This window comes from Desmodus rotundus, chromosome 9, assembly GCF_022682495.2.
Source record: "Desmodus rotundus isolate HL8 chromosome 9, HLdesRot8A.1, whole genome shotgun sequence".
Lineage (NCBI taxonomy): Eukaryota > Metazoa > Chordata > Mammalia > Chiroptera > Phyllostomidae > Desmodus > Desmodus rotundus.
This window is the reverse complement of record NC_071395.1, coordinates 66,200,842-66,225,372: the sequence shown is the minus strand read 5'-3', so window position 1 is coordinate 66,225,372 and position 24,531 is coordinate 66,200,842. Positions and strand designations below refer to the sequence as shown.

Below are 24,531 nucleotides of genomic sequence, written 5' to 3'. Positions count from 1 at the left end.
GAGACTCTGGCGGGGTTGGTGACAGCCCTGCCATAATAAGCATGTCTCGGCCCTTTGTTGTTCTCACCTCAGCCTCCCCATACAGAGGCCGAGACGTCGTCGGGTGAGCTGCATCCTGAGGTGCAGTCTTAGGTTTGTGACTAAAAATAATCTATAGTCAGTTTAAATGTGCTTTACCTACAGGAAGTTTTAAGATCACTTACAAGAATTCAAATGGAATAAATGCATTTTGTTTATAATCTTTATGTATGTCAAAACCAAGAAATAATATTGTATTAGTGAGTTCTATTAAATAAAAATTGTATATATGTATGTGAACGTGTGTGGAGAATTTACACATTTTTGCTCTGTTAAAATATTAATATTATTACTCTGCTGTTCTGTTTTTAAAAATAAAAAGTAATAATTTTTGCACTCTTAGATGTTCTATTAATTACATGCTACTGACAAGTGATTATTTTTCCCTCAAGTATCAAAAGTCTGGTAACCTGGCCACATCAAAGTTAGCAGCACCTTCAGAAGTGTTTTTAATTTTGTCAAAAGTTGCATTTTTAATAGTAATTTGAATCTGTGTGTGTATGTGTGTGGTTTTTAAATTATAGCACGGAACCTTCAAGGCCTAGTCAGTACTCAAATTTGTTGCAGATGCTGTATATAAATCTGTTTTATCTTTTTTTAAGGTGTAGACATTTTATGTTTAATTTTATTTTTTATTGGTACCTCTAATAGTTTAAAAAGCAAATTTCACTGAACTGAATTCTTATTTTCTTTGAAAAATTTTAAAAAGCAAACTACCTTATGCTTATAAATAGATCTTAAAACACAAGCATTGGAGAATTATCTCCTTTTAGCTACATTTAAATGGCACAGTTTTGAGCATTTGCATTTTCAGCTGTAACCTGTTATTTTTTTTTATGTTGTCATATATTTATGAGGTTAAAAATCAACTCTGGACATCAGAAGGAAACAATGCTTATATAACAAAAGCTATCCCAGCATTGATTAAAAATGCTAGCTATCAGATACGTAATTTTTTTAGTTATGACTTGATAATAATACCTGTGTTGTTTTTTTCTATTTTATATTTCTGGACAGAAAGTAACTATTTTCAAATATTCATTTGGTCATAGTAAGCTATCACTATTTAGTGACTTATGGTGCAAGTTATCCAGAATTCTTTTAATAGAGTGTGCATATAGTAGGGATTCTCTACTATATTTTTTTTGTACGCATGAATTCTTGTAAAAATGCTTTCACCTCAAATATTTAGATAATTAAATAAAAAGGGTATTGGAGGAGCGGAGCAGAGCGCTCTGAGATGGGGAAGTAAGTACATTATGGAACGGATTTATGATTGTACAGCTGGACTGAGTTACAGCAGGAGCACAGAACCTAAACAAACGCCTTTAACTTTAAGAACATACCTCAAGGTACATTTCTAAAATCTGTATTTCTACATTTATTTTTTTTAGACACCTGTTTTGCATTAGTAAAAATAAATCTTTTGCTTTAGGTTTAAGATACTACTAGGTACATTATGTTTCAATTTTTGTTTGCAGAAATGATATTTCTTCTCTTTGATGAAATAGCCCTTTATAGTTCTACATCAGTGTGTAAATAATGGAACCTTTCCTCCACTGATGAGCCCTTTGCCACTAAGAACTATTTACTCAAGTGCTTAGTCTCCTACCCGAATTCCGTTGTTGGATTTCTCGTAATATACACGCTGTCTGAAGTAGCTTCACACTTCCTGTGTATTTACATCTTTTGTAATCTTTTCCAGGATATTACTCCAAGTGCTTATGTGTAGTAGAGCTCTTTTTATTTAGTCTTACATGGGTAAACCAGCTCTTTCAACCTCCTCTATATTTGTTTGATTTCACTGTTTCTTTAAGCCCCTTGAGAAAACTTACAATCACCTTAATTTTCTTCATTGCACTGTAAGTCCTTGTGTCCCTTTGATGAAATATGTGAAGATGCAGGCTCTTTTTGCTCAAAAAAAACTAGACCTTTTTACCTTGAGAAGCATGCGTGTAAAAAGTCAACTTTTGTAGAGCTATGATAGCCAAAGGACAGGAAGTCTCTGGGTGAAGATGGCCAAATACGATGGGTGGTTTTGTTTTTATGTATTGAAGAGTCAAGATTGCAAGCCTGCTTCTCCTTTTTCAGGCTCTGCGTCAGCTTGTCTAGGATACACTGCAGTCACATATCGAGAAGCACATAAATTAATTTGTGATGCTCCTTAATGCCAGCCTGTGTATATCTGTGAGCCCTACTATCTCCTCACAAGTCCTCTTCTCCTGGGGCTACAGTGGAAGAGCCAAAGCCAGCCAGTGCCAGCCTGGAGTTTGAACAAACATCAAGGGAGTGAAACCCTTTGGACATAAATGTTAAGTTTTTCATCACCCATTGAATTACAGTAGAGAAATAAGTACCCTGTGGGTGGATGTATCCTGCCTCCCTCAGAATAATTCCTCCCTTCCTAGAAAACATTGCTCCCCTATTTGTAAAATATTTTGACAAGTATAGGCACTGGACTGTTTTGAGTAATTTTACCACTTTAAGGTAAAATCTGTGTAATGTCTATCAAAAGATTTGAAGACATTTGAAGACTGGAAGATTTGAAACCCAATTACTGCCTCTGAAATGCAGCTTCATAGGGAATTAAAAATTACCAGGAACTTCTGATTAAGTTATTTGTAATAGATCAAAATCCATATAATTATGCACTAAGATTACAGATTTGGGAGTCTAGCCGACCTAGAATCAAATTCCAGCTCCACTTTCTAGGTGCATTGTTTACGTAATCACTTAATCTTGGTGAACCTTAGCTTTTTCATATAGAACTGGGGCCTGTAACATCTGCCCCATAGAATTTCTCTGTAAGAATTAAATTAGTTCTGTTCATTCGAAAACTTTCTTTTTTGTCATTGCCTGTGTTTTCTGGACTCTCATCTTCTTGTCATCTTTCTCTTTGTCATCCTCACCTTGTTGTTTTCTCTCTCTCCTTTGCTTTATTTCTTTTCTAACATTCTTCTTGTTCCCCGCCTTTCCCTTCTGTTTGCTCCTCTGTTCCCTACTCAGCATCCCCATCATCCCCTATAAGAGAAGACCTTTCAGGGACTCGCCTAGAACCTTGGACCTCTTCAAACAGTTTGAAAACCCCTGCGTCAGGCTGCTCTGTGATTGTGCCCTCCTTAAGTATCAGCTCCCAGGGTCAGGAACTGGGTCTGCATTGTATCGCCAGCAGCACATAATAGATGCTTAATACAATTTTTCTCAAATAAATGAATGATCCAATTTTTGTTGTGATATGTAATTTGGATACATTCAAGAATTTAAATGAACGGCCAACTTATCTTTGATTTCTAGACATCTTAAAAGGACAGTTTATTAAACAGCAAGTCAAAGGGCATTTCTTAGGTAGTTACTGTAAATTAAAAGAGTAACCACAGAGCAGCTTAAGAAAAACCAAAGGAGATTGTTTAAATACATTTTAGTGTGTCCATTGAAGGAAATACTCTGCAGCCATTACAGATGATGAGGTAGATCTGTCTGTCTGTCTATCTGCCTATCTGCCTGTGTGTCTATTTATCCATCTCTCTACCTGTCACTCTAACTATTTATCTATCTATATTTTCTAACACAAGTGATGTTCACTATTATTAACTAAAAGGATGTTACAAAGCAGTATTTGTGAAGATGTAGATTCAAATATTAACTTTTTATATGAGTATCGATACTATGGCTTATCTTTTATTTTGTCTTTATTTTTCTATATTTCTGATTTTATAATAAGCAAAAAGTGAGACTCTTTCAAAGCTTAAGAAAACTTTTATGTATTAATATGTAAATAGATTGATGTGTCTATTGTAAGAGGAATTCTGAATATTCCTGTCAAGCTTAAAATTATCATTTGTCTTAGTTTCTGATTAAACACAATCGTTAATGATGTATTTCTAGAAATTTCTCAGTGCTTTAAAATTTTGAATATTTCCTTCACAATTGAATACACCATCTGCCAGCTTAATCCAATCAATGAAAGCTGAAGAGAATAAGCTTTAGACCCAAGTTTTCCTTTTCAGTCTTTCTTACCACTAGTACCGATGCTTTTTTTAAAAGATTTTCTCATTATGGCCCTTGCTGGTGTGGCTCAGTGGACTGAGGGCTGGCCTGTGAACCAAAGGGTCTCTGGTTTGATTCCCAGTCAGGGCACATGCCTGGGTTGCAGGCCAGGTTCCGCTGTGCAGGGTGTGTGAGAGCCAACCACACATTGACGTTTCTGTCCCTGTCTGTCTCCCTCCCTTCCTCTCTGTCTAAAAATAAATAGATAAAATCTTTAGAAATATTTTTTCTCCTTTTGTAAAAAGGAGAGAAGATTCAATAAAATTTTTAATTAATTCCACTGATACAGCTGTTGAAACAAAAATAGCAATACTATTAAACTTAAATGTGATGAGGTAGAAACCCTACTTTGTAATAGCTCAGATTTCTAGATTGTCAGCTGATGTCCAAGTTAGCACTTGCATCACAGGAGACCATGTTTGGGGTATTTAAAATGTATAACATACAAGAAGGAACATAGAAGTTGAAGGCTGTACATATGAAATTACAAGGATGATTTCCCAGGACCTATTCTAACATCTCTTTGGTGTGGTGAAACAGTTCAGCTCAAACACAGGGACAAAAACCTCTGCAGCGCAGAGAGTCGTCAGGTACTGCTGGTTAAAATGTGAGTAGGTGAATGCCGCTAGAGCTGCACAGCCCGCCTTCCCCAGGACTCCTGAGGCTTCCGGGCAGTAGTGATAGCAGGGTGTCCGTATCCCTGTGGATTGGTCCCCTGTCCAGGCTATGGAGGTTGTTAAATATCTTGAATTGCCCTTGCTATGAACATGTTGGAGTTAACAGATTGTATCAGCAATCATTTTAGCAAAGAAAGACTTCAGTTTTATGCAGTTAAATCTGAGCCGAAGAAAAAATCTAGAAGCAACGAAACAGGCTAATACAGAAACAAGCACTGGCACGACCCTCCCCATCTCCTTTTCCCTAAGGTTATTTAAAAATGTGGCTCTGAGAAAACACTTTCAAGTGAAACAATATACGTGAAAACATCACACAAGTTGTGAAATGCTATTTAAGAGTAATTTATTAAGTCCGTGAGGGTGAAAGATTTAAAATGTTCCATGAGCATAGGTTGATTGCAACTAAAAAACTACTGAATGGTGATTACAGAATGTTAATAAGTAGGAGAGCAGTCCTTCACTGAGCACTTGGTATATGCCAGACACAGATGATTTACCTACTGGCTTCTTTAATCCTTATAACGACTTTGAGAGGCAGGTTTGATTATCCTCTTAGAGACCCAATGAAACAATTAAAGGAAACACAAAAAACCTTGCCTTAGCTTGTTTCCTCTCTATTCACTGGCTCAATTCTTATACACAAAGGAGCTTCTGCCTCCTCGACTTTGCTTCTCTTTGAGGACATTAGGATGATGTTAAAACTTCCTTCATGTCTGCCAGAACCCCTGAGCAAAAATCACGGGAGTAGGTAAGGGAAGATTCCAATTCTCAACCTGTTTTCACTGCGGAAGGCTAAGTACCCTCTGAGGGGATGGGTCCTGGCCCAGGCTCTGCGCAGTGGAATAGTTTAGATAGCTGAATGTGGCGGGCTGATCACATTATACCATGAAATACTGGGTGGAGCAAGTGAGTCAGACAAAACATTCCATTTCAAATATCCTAATGACAATAATTTAGACAGCAGTATTAGAAAGTATTATAAAACAGATTTTTCCCCTTAAAATCAATAATTATGCCACAGCCTATATTGTTACATGTGATAGTAGCAAATGCATGGGAGTGTTATGAGACAAACTTGGTGTATAAAGAGTGTTGATATTTATGCTGCCATATTGACCACTGTGCCCAGAAAGTAATTGTGTCGGAGATTCTGAAACCAAAGTCAGTAGCTTTTTGACAAAAGTCCTTTTCATTTAGAAGATTTTCTGACTTCACAAAATTTAAGGATTAAATTAGAAAATGATGAACAAACTGGTTGTTTATGGAGTGGTTTCCTACTAACTAGACATTTCCTTAATAACATATACATTTTCATTTATATTTATGTTAAAAATACTTAAATTTGCTTTTGTTCAGGTTTCATTTCCCACAATACTCCTGCATTCTCTGTTAGAATTTAATCATGAGCAAAATGCCACATCATTCTTTATCCACCATCCTGAAATCCTTGCAGATGAGGTGAGGAGATAAAGTAATTGGATTAGAAATGGGTGGTTTAAGTTTACACTATTTTATTAGATCAGGAATTTTTGATATTTGAGACGTAGATTTCCACAGCTGTGCGATCACTTGTGCCTAGGACATGCGTGTGAAACCAGGTTCTGTCACTTTGTTATTTTTAAACTCCGGAGGAGGGTCAGCGTGGATGGTCCAATCTGTCACCTAAAAAATTGCATCTGAACAACTGACATTCAATTTGTACAACATGGAGGTATGATCCTTTTATTGCTAAATATTTCTTCCCTTGATTCTCTGCTTTCACTTTGGGTTTGTAAGCAATTTAATGAATGGTGTAGTGATATGTGAGCATAATAGTTTGTGTTTTTAAGTGTTTTATTTATAATTCTTCTCTAATCTTCAAAAATACAGTTTTATGTATTTTTTCAGTCTTAACAAATATACTGACTTATTGAAGGCTATTTTTATAAAGTGTTAAATTTTTCATAAAACATATATATACAGTAGTTTTAGCCTATTAAATTATTTGAGAAGGATGAAAAGAAATCTGTTGCATTAAGAAACATGTATGTCAAAGAATATTCCTGGTTATGTTCTACTGCTTCTGTGTTTATGTTGATATAATATCATTGCATAAAAAATTATTTAGGTAGTATTAGAGAAAAATTATATATTGTTATTATAGAAATTTAGTAATCTAATAAGGTATTATAGAAAGAATTGTGTAATTAGAACTTCAACTGTTAAGTTTAGTTCATTTTAGATTTATTTAACTCATAACTGAAATGGTACAACTGAGTAAGTATGGAGATTTTGCTGAAATTTTTATGTTAAAAATGCATAACGTGGTAAGGTAACTCTAGTAGCTTACTTATAGAGGTGACTTGTGGTGTTTGTAAAGTTCTTTACAAAGTAACCAGGTAAAGCTAGGGGTTTTAATAAAATTTACTAAAGTTTGCTTTCAATTTATTGAAAATGAGTCACTTAGTCAATAGTGTTTTGTTTTGTTTTTAGAACTGATTTAGTAAAACTTTAAAACTTTTTAGTTTAGTTATTGGACTGTATTCATTAGATTGGGCTGCAGTTTAATTTTGCGCACTCTATGAAAAGAAAAATATCAAAAATGTAATAACTGTTTGTCATTTATAGAATATATTGTTAGAAATGCATATTTACATGTAAACAAGGGAATTGCTAATAAAATACTTTTGTGACTTACACATTAAAGAAAACTTTGGGAGAACTTCTGGTTACCCATTAATCTGTATTATTGTAGCTGAAGTTAAATTACACTAATTTGTACTAACTGGATTTGTGAAAGGTTCAAATTATGGACTATTTCTGAAGAAACCCAATATTGTTATTTTTCCATTTAAATTAGGATAATAGAGTCCTTGAAGGTTTTCTTATTGTTAAGAGTAATTTTTGAGTGTGGTTATTTTATCTGTTTTTATATGCCCTATAGTAGTTAATAGTATAATTAATCGAATTAACAGACATCATTTGTAATCATATTCAATGTGCGGCATGAAGTACTTGATTAAATATACTTGAAGACATTTAAACAGTGGGTTATTCCCGCCTGCTGTCACTATCAGTACTTCACAGCCAAATACCGTTAAAGCTATGAAATGGCCCCATGGTCAATGAAAGGCTTTCCGACATGGAGATCGCTTTCCTCCCGATTCCAGTGTGGTTGATGAAAACAGATTTTATGAAACTTTTATCATACTCACAATTAAGAAAACATTCTTTTTAAAAAATTAGTTTTTAACTCAGATTTTTCATTAGTTCTAGTGTAATCTTAGTGAAGTTTTAGTCTGCATTGGCTTACTTCCTAGGGCACAAGTGAGACTCTGTGTTACCATATAGGACTCCTTTTCTCTTGTTTTGAAAAATACGTTTGGTAGTATAGATGCTGCATGACCTGACCTTTACAGAGCGGAACTCAGGTATTCATAACAGTTCCTTGAGTCGTATTTCCAAACTCTCTTTGGTTCTTCTTTGTTTTGGTGTTAAAAGAATTCCTTTTTGTCCCATAAATATTAATAATAGTTTTTCAGTTACTTGCAATTATAAGATTTTGTCATGTAGATTGCATATGTCTTCAGATTTAACAAATGTTAGTGCCTGAAAGAAAAAGCAATCATTCTTCATAATCCATCACAGATAGATCTTTAAAGAATGTAGTTTTTCTCATTTCATCGAGTTGTCTCTGACACTCATGACCTTTAGGGATATTATTAATGGTGTGCTTAATGCTTGTTAACATGTTCTGAAAGAATATGAAGAGATGAAAACACAAAATTGCTTTCTCTATTTGCTTTAGTAAACAACTTGTATGCTAGAAAGTATTATTTTCTGGAAAAAATTAACTGGGTCTTAGAACTACCGTGATCGTTGTTCATGGAGGAAGATGAAAAGCACCTGCCTCTGTCAGCTCGTGTTTCAGAGAGCACCGGGTAAGACTGAGAAGCCTGATTTTGCTTTGAATGTGGGACACAGATGTTTTCACCTCCAAAAAGGGATAGCAAGCACATAAAAAGAAGATTAAACCTGTTCCCCCCAAATATGCGTGGTGTAGTACACTATTGGATAGGATTTTGAAATAAAATAATAAGCTAAAAAACAAAAACCAGCAATGCCCTTTAACTTTACTAGCAGACAGTATGCCTCCAAATTAGCAGTTCCTTCACTGAACATGGGTCAATTAAATGTTCTTGGTGTGTTTTTTTTTTATTGAACTCTATATTTTGAGATCATCGTAGGTTCACATGCAGTTCTGAGAAAAAATATAGAGAGATCCCCTTTACCCAGTTTCTTACACAATTTTAGTATATTATCCCAGCCAGGACGCTGATTCTCCTTCATTTAAAAATGCTTTTTGAGTCTTTCCACATGGCCAAAGAATAGCACTGTTTTTTCTTTTATTATTAATACAGGAGAACAGTGTATAAGAATACATTATCTCTGAAATTAACTTTTGAAATATATACTGAGATTTCCGCTATTACTCGGTGGGCACAAAGATTCTTACTATAAAGATGTTCATTTTTGAATACTTGGATCTATATATGTTATGTGGACTGCCCTTTGTTTTTCTATGCAGTTTAATTTATTGATTCCATTGACAGATTTAATTTTGATTTTTTTAAATCAGAGTACATAGTATACAGATTATATTAAGTGGAAATCTTCAGATAATTTCGGTAATTGGAATGATGAGATTTCTTTGTAGCTACTACAGCTATTTTGGTGGAACAGAAATGTGTTAGTATGTAGCAAACACATCTCTGATTTCATTAGATATCAAGGCTATCTAGCATTATATTGTAGAAGCAATAGAATGTTTATAGTTTTCTGTAAATGTGTGTAAAGAACATCATTTTTATTTTCCAGATTTTTATTTAAATATGGAATTACCTTTTTTTATAGTCCTGTTACTTAACCTATAGAATTTTTAGATTTCAGATTGTAGTTCAGTAATGCCTCTGTCCTACAATTAAAATATTTTCCATATGGAGGGCCAGGAGTTCAGGAGAAGCAACAGCATTTACACAGGGAAGAGCTGGGAAAGAGAGATTGGGAGCCACCCTAAAAGCTCTGCCTTCCTTAATCAATAGGTTACTTGGGTTTTATTTTTCCATCAAGCCTGTTTAAGTAATGACAGAAAAAGTTAAAAGTAAGTTAAAGGATAAAAGATGAAGGTAGGAAGAAAATAAAATGGTGATTTACTTTAGAAAGCTTAGGAGGTCGAGGGATCTAATAATGTGAAGGCAGGCACCCCCAGCCCGGGCACTGAAAACAGGGGAGCGATGCTCAGTAAGTTGTGCACGTTGAGAAACAGGGGAAATTTTGGAAACGTTTTCATTAAAAACTGATATGAACTTTATAAATATAGCTTTTTAAAGTGGAAAACAACTTCACTAATCTAGAAAATTCATATGTATGCTGCTTTTCATTTCTCAGAGATGACAGAAAAATGAGACATGACTTACTCACTTGACTTTTGAATACTAGGTATTTCTAAGGCAAAGCTGGGTATTATATATACTTTTTAAAAGAATTTTATCTTGTACTAACAAAGAAGTCTAGATTTGCTTTTGCTTATTTCCAGTTTGCTTAACCTTTTACATTTGATTTGGCTGTGATGTGCCGATGTTTCGGGAAATTTCTCACTGTAAAGCATAGTTGAGACACTGGCTACTTGGATATTCAACTTATTTATTTTCTTGATATGCACATGTCAAAACTTTACTGTGAATCTCCTCATAGTACATTTTTCTGCTAGGGTGTTTCTTTTTAAATCATCTTTATGAGGTTAGCAAAACAAGAACTCCAGCTTGACTCACAGCATTAGAAATTCACAGCAAAAGGAGACAGAAGAAGACATGAATGATTGTACTTGGTTCATTCCTGCTGATTGTTTCATTTTAAAAATCACCTTATTCCCCTAAAGATTTTTTATAAAGTTGTAGGGTTTAGTTAACACCCTATGTTGAAATCATTTTGCATGATCATGGATGTTTTTTATTTAAAATTGTTTAAACTTCTAGTTTACCTAGATTGTCCTAAGAATTCTGTTTTCTTGGTTTTTGTTTGTTTTTAAATCAGTGAGAAGGCCAAATGAAGCTGTGTGAGGTGATGACAAATTACATGGGTAAAAGTGTTTTTAGGTTCTTTATTTTTTAAGTTGGTTGACCCAGAGTTAGTAAGGATGCCGGAAGCCAGGCCTTCTCACTGTTGCTAGGACTGTGCCCTGGGGCAACACTTTCTGGAGGGACATTTGGAAGTGTAGTTTCAAATTCCTAAAAATGTATGTTCCCTTCATTCCTAGACATGTTTTTCTAAATAAATTATAAAATTTTATGCAAATATTTTATGTATTATAAACACGTATAATTTCAACTTACAAAAAAACTCAGTTAAAGGAAATTATGTTTTATCCATATAATGGAATACTATACGATATCATAAAAATCACATTTCCAAATAATAATGACATGGATGTTTGTGAGTGTTAAATGGAAATATATCAAATTATAAGTGTATGTAATATGTATATGTCTGAGTTGTAGATCCAAAAATACTTATGCCTTTTAAACCAGTCATTCTTCTTTTGGAAATTAATGTGTCTGAAGTAAAAGTAAGTAAATATGTATGCCTTTTTTAAAAACATTCAACAGAGGTGAAAGTAAAACTAATTCTCTCTGTGTTATTATGTTTTAATGTTTTAATACTGAAAATTTTAACAATAGAGTAAAAAGTATGTGGTTGAGATTCCACTGTATGCTTATCTATGGACTGTAAGAACTTGCTGAAACAAATCACTTTAAAATAACAATGAGTGATTGGAGGAAAAATGAATAGCACTAAGGTAGACTAGAGAAAGGCCACCATATTGGGTGTCAAAAGGATGGAAGGATCTGAGTGCTGACACTTTGGGAGCAAAAATCACTTCAGTCCTGGAAAATCATTGTCACGTGCAATTTGTAAGTCTAGATTAATCCTCATGTCCTTGAACAAATTGCCTATATTCCTCTTTTTCCCCGTGTGGGTTCAGGTCAGTGTTCAGGTACAGTGTTAGGATTCTGTCAGGCCTCTTTCAGTCCAAAATGGTTTTGCATGGTAGGGGCAGTTCAGTGCATTTCCTTAGCATTTCTACAACCTAGCAATCTCGCACATTAAAATAAACTATTGATTCTGGTTTTTTCAAATATTTCATAAAGTTATCATCATCAAAAGGGCGCGTGTGACTAAAACTTCTTACAGAAGGAGTAGCTCTTATCCAGTCCTCTGCAATAAGCACACTCAAAGAGGCATTATCCTGTATATCACTTATTGTAATCTGACCTTTTTCTCTTAATACCAAATCATGAACTTCATAGGTTACTAAGTATTGTTGGCTTTTTAAGGGGCTTTTAAAATTTTGTATTGATATATTTTGTCATTAACCAAGCCCATATTGTTGGGTATTGGAATTATGTCTAATAATTTATAAGTGATTTGACTACAGGTATCGTACCAGTGATCCTTTTTGAAAATAATAAAATAATTTGAAATATATTTTTCATATTATCATCCTAATGATAACTGGTTTATTGGTGGCAAAATTGGTTTTTTAAGTTCACATTTCTTGTGACGGGTTTACCCTACCAGTTCTTGAGTTCTAGCTACATAAGCAAAAGTAGACTTTTGCTAAAAGTTCTCAAGTGTCTTGTACCCAGGGCCTGGTAGGCCAAATTTTGGGCATATCAGTATTGAGGATCATAATCTGTCCTTTCTCTGAATTTATTATTGGGGGTTATTATCAGCATTTCTGTGAATCTTATCATACTGCCTCATATAACTTTAACTACTTTGTAAATATCTTGTCTCCTGAGCTGGACTGGGAGCGGGAGCCAGGGTCCTCATCTCACATTGCCTCACAGCCCACCCGCCCACACAGCCTAGCCATCGTCTCTTGTGCAAGCTGTGTGGTGTCCAGCGTAGTGCTTGAGCACAGGGACTCTGAAATCAGACTGCCTGGATTCGAGCCCGAGTCTTGTAAATTTGGTTAATTACTGTACTTTTCCAGGCCTCAGTTTCCTCATCTTTCAAGTGAAGATAATGGTGATACCTACCTAGTGGAGCTGTGGTAAGGAGTAGGCAATGAAATAATGCTTAATGCACAAGACACTTAGTAATAGTAAACCTTCAGTAACTAATAGTAGTGTACTGTTCCTGATTTTTAAAAAATAAACCAGTGCATTGCCATCACCTTATCAGTATTAGAAAAGGCACTGTCCCATTGGTGTTCTATATTTTGCTTGTCTATTATGTTTATTCAGCTACTAAACTATAGATTTTCAACTGCTTTGATAAAGTTGTGAATGGTTATCAAAAGGATTCATTAAAATATGAATCCTCACAATGCTAGCCAGGATCTGTCAATTATTTATCATAATGAATTTGGCTGGTCACCTCATAGGAAATGCACTTCCTTAATTTCTAAATCCATGGCAGAGAATATGCACTGTTTTCAAATAGAAAGCCTATCAAAATAAAAGGTTTTGTAAATTTATCGCTGAACTTTTCGTAAGAGAATGTCAAATGAAATAGCCTAGCTATAAGACGTTCTGTTGTTGTTGTTGCCAAGATAAGTCAATGGGCTTTCTTGGCAAAAAAATAAAATTGCATGCTAATTGCAGACTTAAGAGATTTCGTTCATGGGCATCGTAGCTCAAGGTGGAAAACTCCAGATGTGCACATTTAAATCTTTATACCTAGGAAGATCCTTCTGTTGCCTCCAAAACTTCGTATTAAAAATGGTATCAGCTTATAGTATTTATTGGTTTACCGCCTAGCCTGCTGGAGTAAATGCCTGTGAGTTCTTGAACAAATTACAGTGTGCTATGATAATAATAATAAAATAAAATAAAAATTCGGAGACACCTGGGCTTAGTGAGCTGCAGCTATGCATAAACAAACAAAGCTATGGAAAATATCATTTTGAAAAGAGTTCTTAAAAGTGAAGAGATCTTTTCTAAAAGGAACTTCTAAGTCTGTTTGACCTGCCATCTTTATGAGGATTTTCCTCCCCCAAACTAACTTTCAAAAGCATTTGTGATGAAAAATTTATATTTCAGTGTGTTTTGGAAAACCTAAAAGATGTAATGTGTTTTGGGAAATGTAATGTAACATTTAATTTTTTTAAATATTCCCAAAATATATGTAAATCTTTTATAAAGAATGTAGCCATATCTATCTGTGTAATTTACACATTGTTTTTCTTATTATTATAACAAGAACAATAAAAGGGCAGACTCACTGTAATGAAACAAACTATAAATTACAGTATTAGTGTTTGAAGCATTTTTCCCGATTATGAGAGTTCTTAATCGTGATTTTAATGACTGCCTGACCCCCATCGGATTGTCCAACCATTTCAGCCTCTTGAACCCCTCCTCTCGCACTCCGTCCATTCCTCTCTTCAGAAGCAGCTCTGCAGCAGGTACCTCCTTTATTTTTAGCATGTAGTTTTCCCCTCTACTTATGTATTACTTCCTTAATAATGTAGTCTCAGAAATGGAGTTTATTAGAAATAAACTAAACTCATTAAATTTAGAGTTCTTTATTGTTCTTCATAAGAACATTTTCTCTTTAAATTTGTAAATGATATTGAAATTCTGTGTCATTTTCAGGTTCTTGTTTGGTTTTGTGTTTGATTTTAAGCACTTGATATTTTTAATAGTAATTTTATTGACTCGTTATGAGGCAATGAAAAATTTAGATTATTAAATATCATGTAATATGTGTGATCAATAAGCTTCAGTGAGCCTGTTCTTCATTAGTTGCACTGTTACATCTGATTTCTTGGTTGCATAGCTTTCAAAATCTTGACTAGTGGTAGTAATTTTTTTAAAAAATACTTCTAATCAAATTAATTTTTAAGTCATCACATTATGATAAATGAAGGAAATGGTGCCTCAAATATACTTAATTATTAGAGTTATCATTTTGAAAAATTGTATTGATATAAACTAGATGCTACTTTAGTGCTGTTCCTCATGTCGTCTTTCAAAAATTTAGTCATGGTTATTGTCTAGGATTTCTAAGCCTAATTATAAATTAGAGTGCTAATTTATCTATCTGTTAAACATCATTTGACAAAATCCCAATCCCTGTCCCCAATGTGACTTGTCATATTAATTTGCATGGTCCCTATAAAGACTGCCTTTAAAAAGAATGGGGAATATTTTAGACTATTCTCAATGTGGAGTAAAATTTACTGTCAAGTGGATAGACTAGATAAAATAGTAATGGTTAGATAATTCAGCATTGCACACTATTTTCTTATAAGACCTTTATGATCTCACATTCATATCATTACAGATTTAATTACAAAGGGTCTGTCTGCTGTCCCATTTGTGGTAGACTTGTAGGGGTAGGAATGGTTCTTACTGCTTCATGCTTTATGCTGGTACATTTAATTTAGAATTTCTCTCCCTCACATAAGAGAAGCAGTATCTGATCTGAAAGATTTTTTTAATAGATGACTAGGTTAAACTGAGAATTGTGATCCATTTGACATTTCTGAAGTAAAATCTCTGATTAGAAATACACTCAATTAAAATGGTTTGTATCAAAAACCTAACTTTGGGCATTGTTTGGATTTTAGTCTGGTACTAGCTTTTCATTATTCATTTATTTTACCATATCCATTGCTACTATCAACCCTAATTTTCTGCCATTCTATGCTTTAACTGTTTCCCATACCGAAAGGAAGAAAGGGAGTAGGGGCATCCCTTCGAAAATTGCAGCCCCTGCCCCCCGCCCCCCACACCCAGCCTGAAATGTATTTAAAAAGAAATTTAGTCAGTAAAATTAAAACCTTTTCTATCTGGAGGTATTTCATTAAAACATTAACACTCTTTTAACTCATATCTGTCGGAAACTTAGATTGCTACTTTACATGGATAGTATGTGCAAACATAGAAAATCACAAATATTCCCTACAGTCTCAGAGTTGCCTCTGGGACAGAAAACTGTGATGCAGACGGGAAACATGTAGACATGCAATCTGTTGTAGTCTTTAAAAATTCGGGTTTGATAGCCGAAGGATATTTATCTCAGCGGCATAACTGTGCCAGCAAATGCGTAGTCACACGTCCCTTACTGTACTGCATAGGCATTCTGTGATGTCCACCTGCTTCATGTGGTTAAGTTGATAATCGGCAGGAAAGGGTAAAACTATTTAAATTCTTTTTGTGCCATTTTTAATTAAAATGAGTTTTTAAAGCTACCATTGAAAAACTCAAACGGGACCTCTGAACCCTATTGTATCTTCTTTCTTAGAAAAATCTTAGTAATTAAGATTTTTTATCCTCATACCTTACAAAAGGGAACATTTCTTTCCAGTTTGCTCTCAGCACGCCTGAGAAGAGTTTGTGTGTGGGCTGATGACTTCGTTATTTTCGGATAGTTCTGTAGGGCCGGCAAGCTCACGGGCCACGCTCTCCCCACGTAGGGACTCTCCTTGTAACAAGTTACAGGGTTTTGTTTGGCTTCTCAGGAAAAAAGGTGCACACGTAAATTTTTGAGGTTACCCAATATCCTATCCATTGCACACGACAAATGTCTTACCCTACTAAAAGAATTTTCAGCTGTTTCCTATCTTTCAGCAAAGGAACTGTAGGCCCTCCTTTGTCATGGTTGGTCCAGCTCTCTACTTAGATATACGAGAATATTTAAGACATTTCCAGTAAGTGAGGTGAGAAGGAAACAGTGGGAATATAGGAACAGAACCAACTGTAAAAAGCTGTTAGAAGTATTTCCATTCACGTCTACTGAACAGAACCTGTGTTTCCTTAAGACCTCTTTAAAAATGTCCTAATATGTTTTGTGTGCTATTTTTGACTTATGCAAGATTATTCTTTCTATATTTATTTATTATTCCATGTAATAGTCATTGTTTTTATTTACCATTCCAGTTTTTTCCAGTGAATTTCCCGCTTTAAATTCATAAAGCTACATTTTGTAATATACTGTACTTGCTTTAAACATGGAGATTTCGCCCTGGCTGGTGTAGCTCATTGGATTGAGCGTGGGACTGCAAACCAAAAGGTTGCTGGTTCAATTCCCAGTCAGGGCACATGCCTGGGTTGCAGGCCAGGACCCCAGTGGGGGGTGTATGAGAGGTAACCACACATTGATGTTTCTCTCACTCTCTTTCTCCTTCCCTTCCCCTCTCTCTAAAAATAAACAAATCTTTAAAAAAATAAACATGGAGATTTTCATAAAGTTATTTTAAAATAATTGTAGGGAATCAAGAAGAGAATGTGTTAGGATTGTGAGGGAAACAGGCAGCGGAGAAAATGTCCCTTGAAGTTGAAGCACACTGTAATTGTCCACTCCCCCACCCCGTCACCAACACCCCAGTGGCTGCAAATCATTTGTTAAGATAATATAGTAGAAAGTTAGTGTCTGTTAATAAAACTTATCACTTTCCTTTCCAGTTGTATGGTGTCTGAAGTTCAAAAATGAACTGTAATCTTAAAAAAAATGAGTTAATCTTTTAACATTGAAAACTTGCAGAAAGCATATGTAACTTTTTTTAAAGGTGTATATACTCTGATAGGCAAAATGAATGAGACTCATTTTCTCTCCAGTTCCTTCCAGCCACCTCCTCTTTGCCCCCCCCCACCCGCTTTGTCTCTCTCTGTTGTGTAGAAAACTGCGTTGATTAAACCAACAGGTGCCTGGAGCATTGGAGCGAGCTGGCTGCGTGCCCACCGGCATTGGTGCAGATACTGTGTCAGCCCGGGTTCTGGGCTGCGCCATGTCCGTATGAGGGGAGGGACAGCCCAGCTGAAACACATACTGCAACTCCTGCGGGATTAAGTGCGTTTCCTTTGCTTTATAGTGCAGAGTTTTACAGTTTCTTTGTTTGGGAGTTCTCAGATTGCTTAATGATTTCTCTGGCCCCCACCCCCACCGCCTTGTGGCCAGATGTATATAACAGCAGCATTTGAACCTCTGTCGATTTGCCAGTTTTATTGCTCAACATGTGGTATAACCTTTTCTTTTCGAGTATTGTGTCATTCTTCTGCCATGGAGTCCCAGATAAAGAGGATTTTACTTATTTCTTGCCTTTTACAAATGCTCATGTTCTACTTTAAAAAAAAAATAGCTTTTGAACTCTGTAGTATTTTAGGGGACTCTTTCAGAGGTGGGGCTGTTGTCGTTGTTTGTAGCACTGTAAATGTTGTCAGTAGGCAAACCTGTTTTGTTTCATAGTTGTGGGGTGATCCACAAGAATTTATTAGTATGGTCGTCTTGTGTCCATATTGGATTATGATGAGGTAGCACTAGTTGAGGAAAGATTTTTTAGTTTATTAAGCCCTAGTTTAAAAGATGCTTTCTTTCTGCAATCTAAAGAATCTGTTCACATGAGTACCCTTTAATGGGCTTTAATGCATTTATTTGTTCTTTAAAACTGATCTTCAGAATTAACTTTTTAAAATAGTTTTTGTAAATACGGAATTCTAGTTTTTGGCAGCTGTTAGAGTGGAAATTCCCTTGAGCTTATTTGGAGATTTTTAGCAAGCTCTTAATTTCACCCTCACACCCTGTTTTCCTGAACATACTGGCTAAAATGTGGGGAACAAACCTCTTGTATATCAGGAGAAGAGACTGTTCTCTCTCTTTTGCAAACGATAACCTTACGCTAAAGTCAGATAAGGGCATTGAGAGATACATGTGGTTTGGGAGAGGGGTTGCGATAGGGAAAAAATTAAGTGTGCTTAGGTATAGATGGGAATAATCCAACAAAAAGACACAGGCTGAATATGCTGCAGAGAAAGGGATAATCGATGGAACAGGAGGTGGGAGGGAACAGTATTGCCAGTGCAGGTGAAGGGGCTGAGCAGTCCTAGGTCGGAGAGAAGGAGAGGAGGTTGCACCTGTTGGTAGGGATGATGGTAGAAAAACCAGAGTGTTTTGTTAGAAGACTTTGGTGTTTAATAAAGTCAAAGGCCCTGTCCTGTATTGAAGGGAGGGTGTGGAAATAGAGGAGACATCAGATGCTTGACAGTGGACCAGATTTGAAATTCTTGTGGAGAGAAGAAGATCAAGTAGACTTGAGAGGTCCAATAAGGTTGCCAGGGAGTGGAAAGAGCCCATTTGCAGCTGTTGATTACGAATGTGCAGTGAGTCCTCTTGCCCTGTAGGGTTGCTCTTTCGAGCATGGCTGCACTGCTGAGGCACACACAGAAAAGCGAACGAGGTCCTGAGATAGTCGCAGATGCGGTCTGCGAGTGCAGTCATGGGTCTGCACAGGCAGCGGCCAGAGTGTCTGAAGAGCTGACAGCATGTCCTCAAGGAGCTGAAAGTTCAGAGTGCGCAGCGTGGAGCACGTAGGAGAGGTGAGAAGGGGCCAGAGTTTTCATGAAGAGCATTACAGCCCACACGAGAGCATGGACTTTACTTCCTGGGCAGTGGGCAGCCCAGGGAGAGTCTGTTGCTGGAAACTGATGTGATCAGGTTTGCATCTGAAAAGATAACTCTGAGGATTGCGTGAAAAGTGGTGGGGGCGGGCCAATGCTGGAGACAGGAGATGGTTAGGAGGCTGTTTTAATCTAAGCAAAATAAAATAGGAGGTAGATCACAGAAGTGGCACTGAGGATGGGAAAGTAGATGTATCTGAGGAATACGTACAATCAACATTTTGTCTTTTCTGTGATTTTTCCTGGGGGGGGGGGTTTGATGGGTTGTACCTATATTAATGTTGGCTTTATACTAGATTAGTTTAGTAATTTTCACTAGTTAACCTAAAAAGGGTTTCTCCAGATGTTGTATTTGTATCACTTAGGTAGAATTACCTAACTACAAAATGCATCGGCTTTATAGACAATTGAAAAATACAACAGGTAAGGAATAATGAATCATCCCCACAAGTCTCTACCCAGAGACAAATATTATAAGTATTTTAATGTGCTTTCCTTTTGTCTTTTTTCTCAAAGCAATGTTACAGTTTGAGCTCTTTCTGGCAGGAGAAGGGTGACCCATAGTGCCCTTTCTGAAGCTGCTCAAAACCAGTGTGACTCTCTGAGTTTGTTTACTTACAGGATGTGGTACTTTGGGCCTCTGATAAGTGTTAGGTGACCTTTTATACATTTTTATTATTTTTCTTTAAGGGTGAAGCTTTTAAATACAGCTTAATGAGAAAGGAGAATATGCCCCAGTCACCACATGAGGTGAAAAGCCACTTCTGAGGAATGCCAGGCACACGCCTGCTCTTATTTCAAATGCTCATGGGGAAAAGTCAATGGGAACAATGAGTCTTCCTTAATCTGTTTAGGTGTGGCAGTGAAACAGGGTCACAATGAAAGAGCAATGGCTGACTAGGTGTTTTAACTGATTGGGAAGCTGAAAGTAATGATATGTGGAATCCTGCTGGAAAAGGCACCCCTCCCTGGCCTTTACTTACTTACTTTGTTTAACATCCCTTTAACTTGGTCTGAGATTGATTGAAAAGCTATCTTGGATTTTGGAAGCTGTTAGCCCTATTGGAATGACAAACACTTGATGGATGGAAAAACAAACTCTGACAGGGTTCACATATTTGGTTTGCTACTGAGTATTTAGAAGGAATGTTGCTGTCATTATTTGGCATAGAGAAAAAAAGAATTGCACCTCTTTATCACATCCATTATTTTCTGGGCTGACAAACGTCTCTAGAATACATCTACTTTTTCCTGGGGCATAATTAATCCAAGCAGGGACAAAAAGTTCGTCACTTGGACCACGTTATATCTCTCTCCCCTTTGGGTATCTGCATTTTAGCTCACAAAATTTGATAGTATCATAAGTGCATATTGTCTTAGAAGGATTTCTGTCCATGTGCTATACCTGAGCATCATTTCTTGCAGCCATAATAATATACTATTATAAAAACATATTATAATAGAAAAACAAAAATATTATAAGAGGCATTTAATAAATATTTATCTATTGGTATAATAGTGCCCTATATCTTAATCATGTGACCGTGAGGGGAAAAATGCTCCATTTACTACTCTATTAAGTAGAATTATTAAACTGATTATGAAACAGAGGTTAATATAAATTATTATGTTTATATTGATTATTAACTTTTAGTTACTTAAACTAGGAATACTCTTTCTGCGATAGGCAAGCTATTTTATAGGTGTGACGTGTGAAATGAAATGATTTGGGGTTGTCAGCCTTATAGTACGATAAATAATTTCACTACATCTGTCTTCCTGAATCCTTCCACTTTGGTCTGGTAATAGAATTTTTCTCTCCTATAGAAAAAACAATGCTTGTGGTTTGAGAGGGGTACTGTGTCATTGGATCTGTCCCCCAACACACTTCCCAGGCTCACAAGAGTCACCTCACACCGTGGCCATGATGATGTATGGAGCTACCAGGAGCTCACTCTCTGCTAGGCTTGCTGGGAGGATGAGACTCTGGGGCTGCCTGTGACCGTTTACCTGCTTCATGGCGAGAGCCTGCACGCAGGAATACACCATGCAGATTCAAGAGATGGAATGAGCCAGAGTCCTCATAGCACACTGAATACTGAATCCAGTAATATCTAAAAACAGATAAACAGCCCTGCCCTGGCTGGTGTGGCTCAGTTGGTTGGACCGTCGTCCTGTAACTGAAAGGTGGTAGGTTTGATTCCCAGTCAGGGCACAGGCCTGGGTTGCAGGTTCCATCCCCCAGCCTCTGTCTAGATCTGGGCACTAGGATCCCCAGTTCAGATGCATACGGGAGGCAACCAATCGATGCTTCTCTCTCATATCAATGTTTCTCTCTCTCCCTTCCTCTCTCTCTAAAAGCAATGGGGAAAAAATGTCCTCAGGTGAGGATAAGGAAAAAAAAGTAAAAGCAGGTACAACCCTGTTATAAGAGATAAAGCCCCATTTTATTTTGAGCTAGTTTGGGTTTTGGTTTTTGTTTTAACTATTTTCAACCCCAAGAGCCTGAGTAATATAACAGATCATCAGATTGCTGGAGGGTAAGAAATGGGGAGATTATCTGACTGATTGGAAGGAATATGGTAAGGTAGTGAACTTGAATAAAAAAGGAAAAAATTTTAAGTAAAAATAATTCCAAAAGATTGATGGATTTTTATGAAGAAAGAGACTAGGAAAACTTCTTTTGAAAATGTAACATAGTCAGAAAATAAGTTGTGTGCTGAAGGGAAAAGCATGGTATTTACTTCTCTGCCATACATTGCTCACATGTTTAAAATGTTTAGTCTTCATGTACTAGGACATTGGATGCAAGAGGTATAGACGGACCCACATAGTGTTGACTTAAAGTGGAAAGAGCAGAGCTGGAGCCATGAACATAACTTGTCCCAAGGAGTCAATGTTGGGTCTCTCCTCCACTCCTCTTGTGTCATGTTCTGTGGACACCGGCAACCTAAGAAGAGGGAGAGCAGGTTTTCCTGGGCTTTAGTTTGTAAAGTCCCTGGAAGAACTCCCATTAGCCCAGTGTGATTTGGATACCTATGTGGTAAACCAATCACTGCTGGGGGTAAGGAAGGAGGGAGGAAAGGTATCGGGCTACATGTCCCTTTGAGGCCCAGAGAACAGAGCCTCCTAAAAGAAGGCAGGGCGAGCCCGGGCCTGGCTGGCCCCCGGAGAAGTATGGCCTGGGCCTCTGTCCGGTTTGTGCTCACCGCCGTGCGTCACTTCTGATGGTATTGGGAGTAGTGAGGAAGTATTAAAAAGGGACAGGACAGTATTTTGTATTCTAGGGGTTGGTAACAGTGCACCTGTGTTCTGTTTTCAACACCTGTAAGAGGAGTTTTACCTCACTTCTTCAGAAGTGGTTGGATCCAGCTGAAATGATAATATTTTAAAAATTTACAAAGCGCAGGAAAAATTGTGAATAGACTAAAGCAAACTATAGGTTCTAAAGTGTTTGAATTTCTCATCTAAATGTACTATGCTTATGTTTTGGAACTGTGGTTTAAATATCTAAACCAAAGCAGTAAACCTGACTGAAAGGCACTATAGAAAATACGTGAAAAACAGAATGAAGTAGCAGGATGACCTCTGAGCAGGATGAGGCTGAGCCCTCGCCGACATGAATCCTGAGTCTTGGTCAGCACTGTTCTTCTCCCCAGACATTGCTTGTCCTGAAAAATTTAAGCATTCATGGGAGTCAGAAGCTGCTGCCAAGTCATGGCACCCTGGAGTTCAACAGACGCGTTCTAGACCTCAGTTCTCATCTTTGGGTGGCTGATTTGCCAGGAATCTAGAACAAAGTAATATATTTTTTCATCCGGAAGAAGGAATTCATTAGAATTCCCGAAGGAGGAATTTGCATGCACATATACACTTGCTTACACACGGACCTGAGAACTGCCAGGACAGTGACTTACCCAAGAGTTTCGGACCTGCCAGCATTTAAATAACGTTTTCTGTAACTGGGATCCTCATTGGTCCTGTGAAATTAAGTTAATAGTCAGGAAGGAAAGGTTATTTCAAATACCTATAAAATGTGTTTGAATTTGGGGGGATGGAATGAGGGAGTAAACAGAACATTTAATTGCATGTAACTTGAACTGTTCAATAAAGATTACAGATTCTTATAGGCAAGGAATTTTTAACACTTAAAATCATGTATTATTTTAAAATGATGCGTGTTTTTTGCACTGATGGTTTATTTAAAAAATTACTTATTGAGTGCCTATTTGCATAGCTGTCTTTAACATTAAGGATATAAATTCAGGTATCTTAGGAAGCCTGCCATTTAGATAATAAGATAAGATGAACATATGGAAAAGTTAAATGCTTTTAAATACTGTCACTATTGAAAGTAATAGAGAAGAAGCCAGTATCAGTCAGGGTTTGATCGGAAGGTCCAAATTGCTGTGGGTGGTATGTGGGATGAGGTTTAGGGTTAGGCCTGATGTGACCCTGGGGGTTAAGCGGTCTCTGTAATATTGGCAAACCTGTCCCTGGTGCTGGTCTGACATGAGCAGAGCCATCAGGAAAGTAGCAGAAAGCAAGAGCAGCCTGGCACCTGCACGGCTGAGCTGAATCCCATAAGAACAGACTGGAACTGTCTGTGTCTCACACTTCCCAGCCTACAACTTGGATGATGCAGGTGACCTGCAGAAAAGCTAGGACCCTTCCTCAGGGAGCAGCAGGTAGGCTTGGCCCAGGACTATGAGAAGCAGACAGAAGCTATAGCTGCTCCAAGCCAACAAGGCAAACCAACACACCCACAGTTGTGTGGGCTGCATGTACTAATGCCTGACCTTACACCAACTCTCCACGTGTAAGCCGGACTGCTGCTGCATTTCCACCTTCCAGGTCTCATGCAAGCACCCCTTGTGGCTCTCCCTAACCTACAGCGGCTGTACAGCAAGGGAAATTCCGGGCAGCCTGATTCCAGGCTCGCTGACCTGACACACCACGGCCATCAGGGCTCACTGAGTAGGCTTGGCAGTCAGTTACAACTTCCAGTCATTTAACTTCCAGATAAAGCAATAGCAAAACCATTTTTATGTCAAACGCAATGAAACTGTCCCTCTTACAACCTGAAACAGTAGCTTTGACGAATGCATCTGTACATTTAACAAGAGGTTTCCAAAGCAGATAAAAGAGGAACTGTGTATATGCCTGACAATGCATATACTTTTTAAAATGCGTCTCTCCCAGGAACTTCTCCTCCAAAAAGTACCAAGAGTGTTAATTTGTACTATCAAAATTAAAATCAAATTTACTGTGGAAAAATTTGTAGA

The 24,531-nt window shown here is 36.9% G+C and overlaps 1 protein-coding gene across 2 annotated transcripts in view; it reads left to right on the top strand.

Annotated features, from left to right (window-relative positions):
• Positions 1–24,531, top strand: part of COX10 (cytochrome c oxidase assembly factor heme A:farnesyltransferase COX10) — a 118,270-nt gene that overhangs the window by 58,173 nt on the left and 35,566 nt on the right. The window lies entirely within an intron of this gene.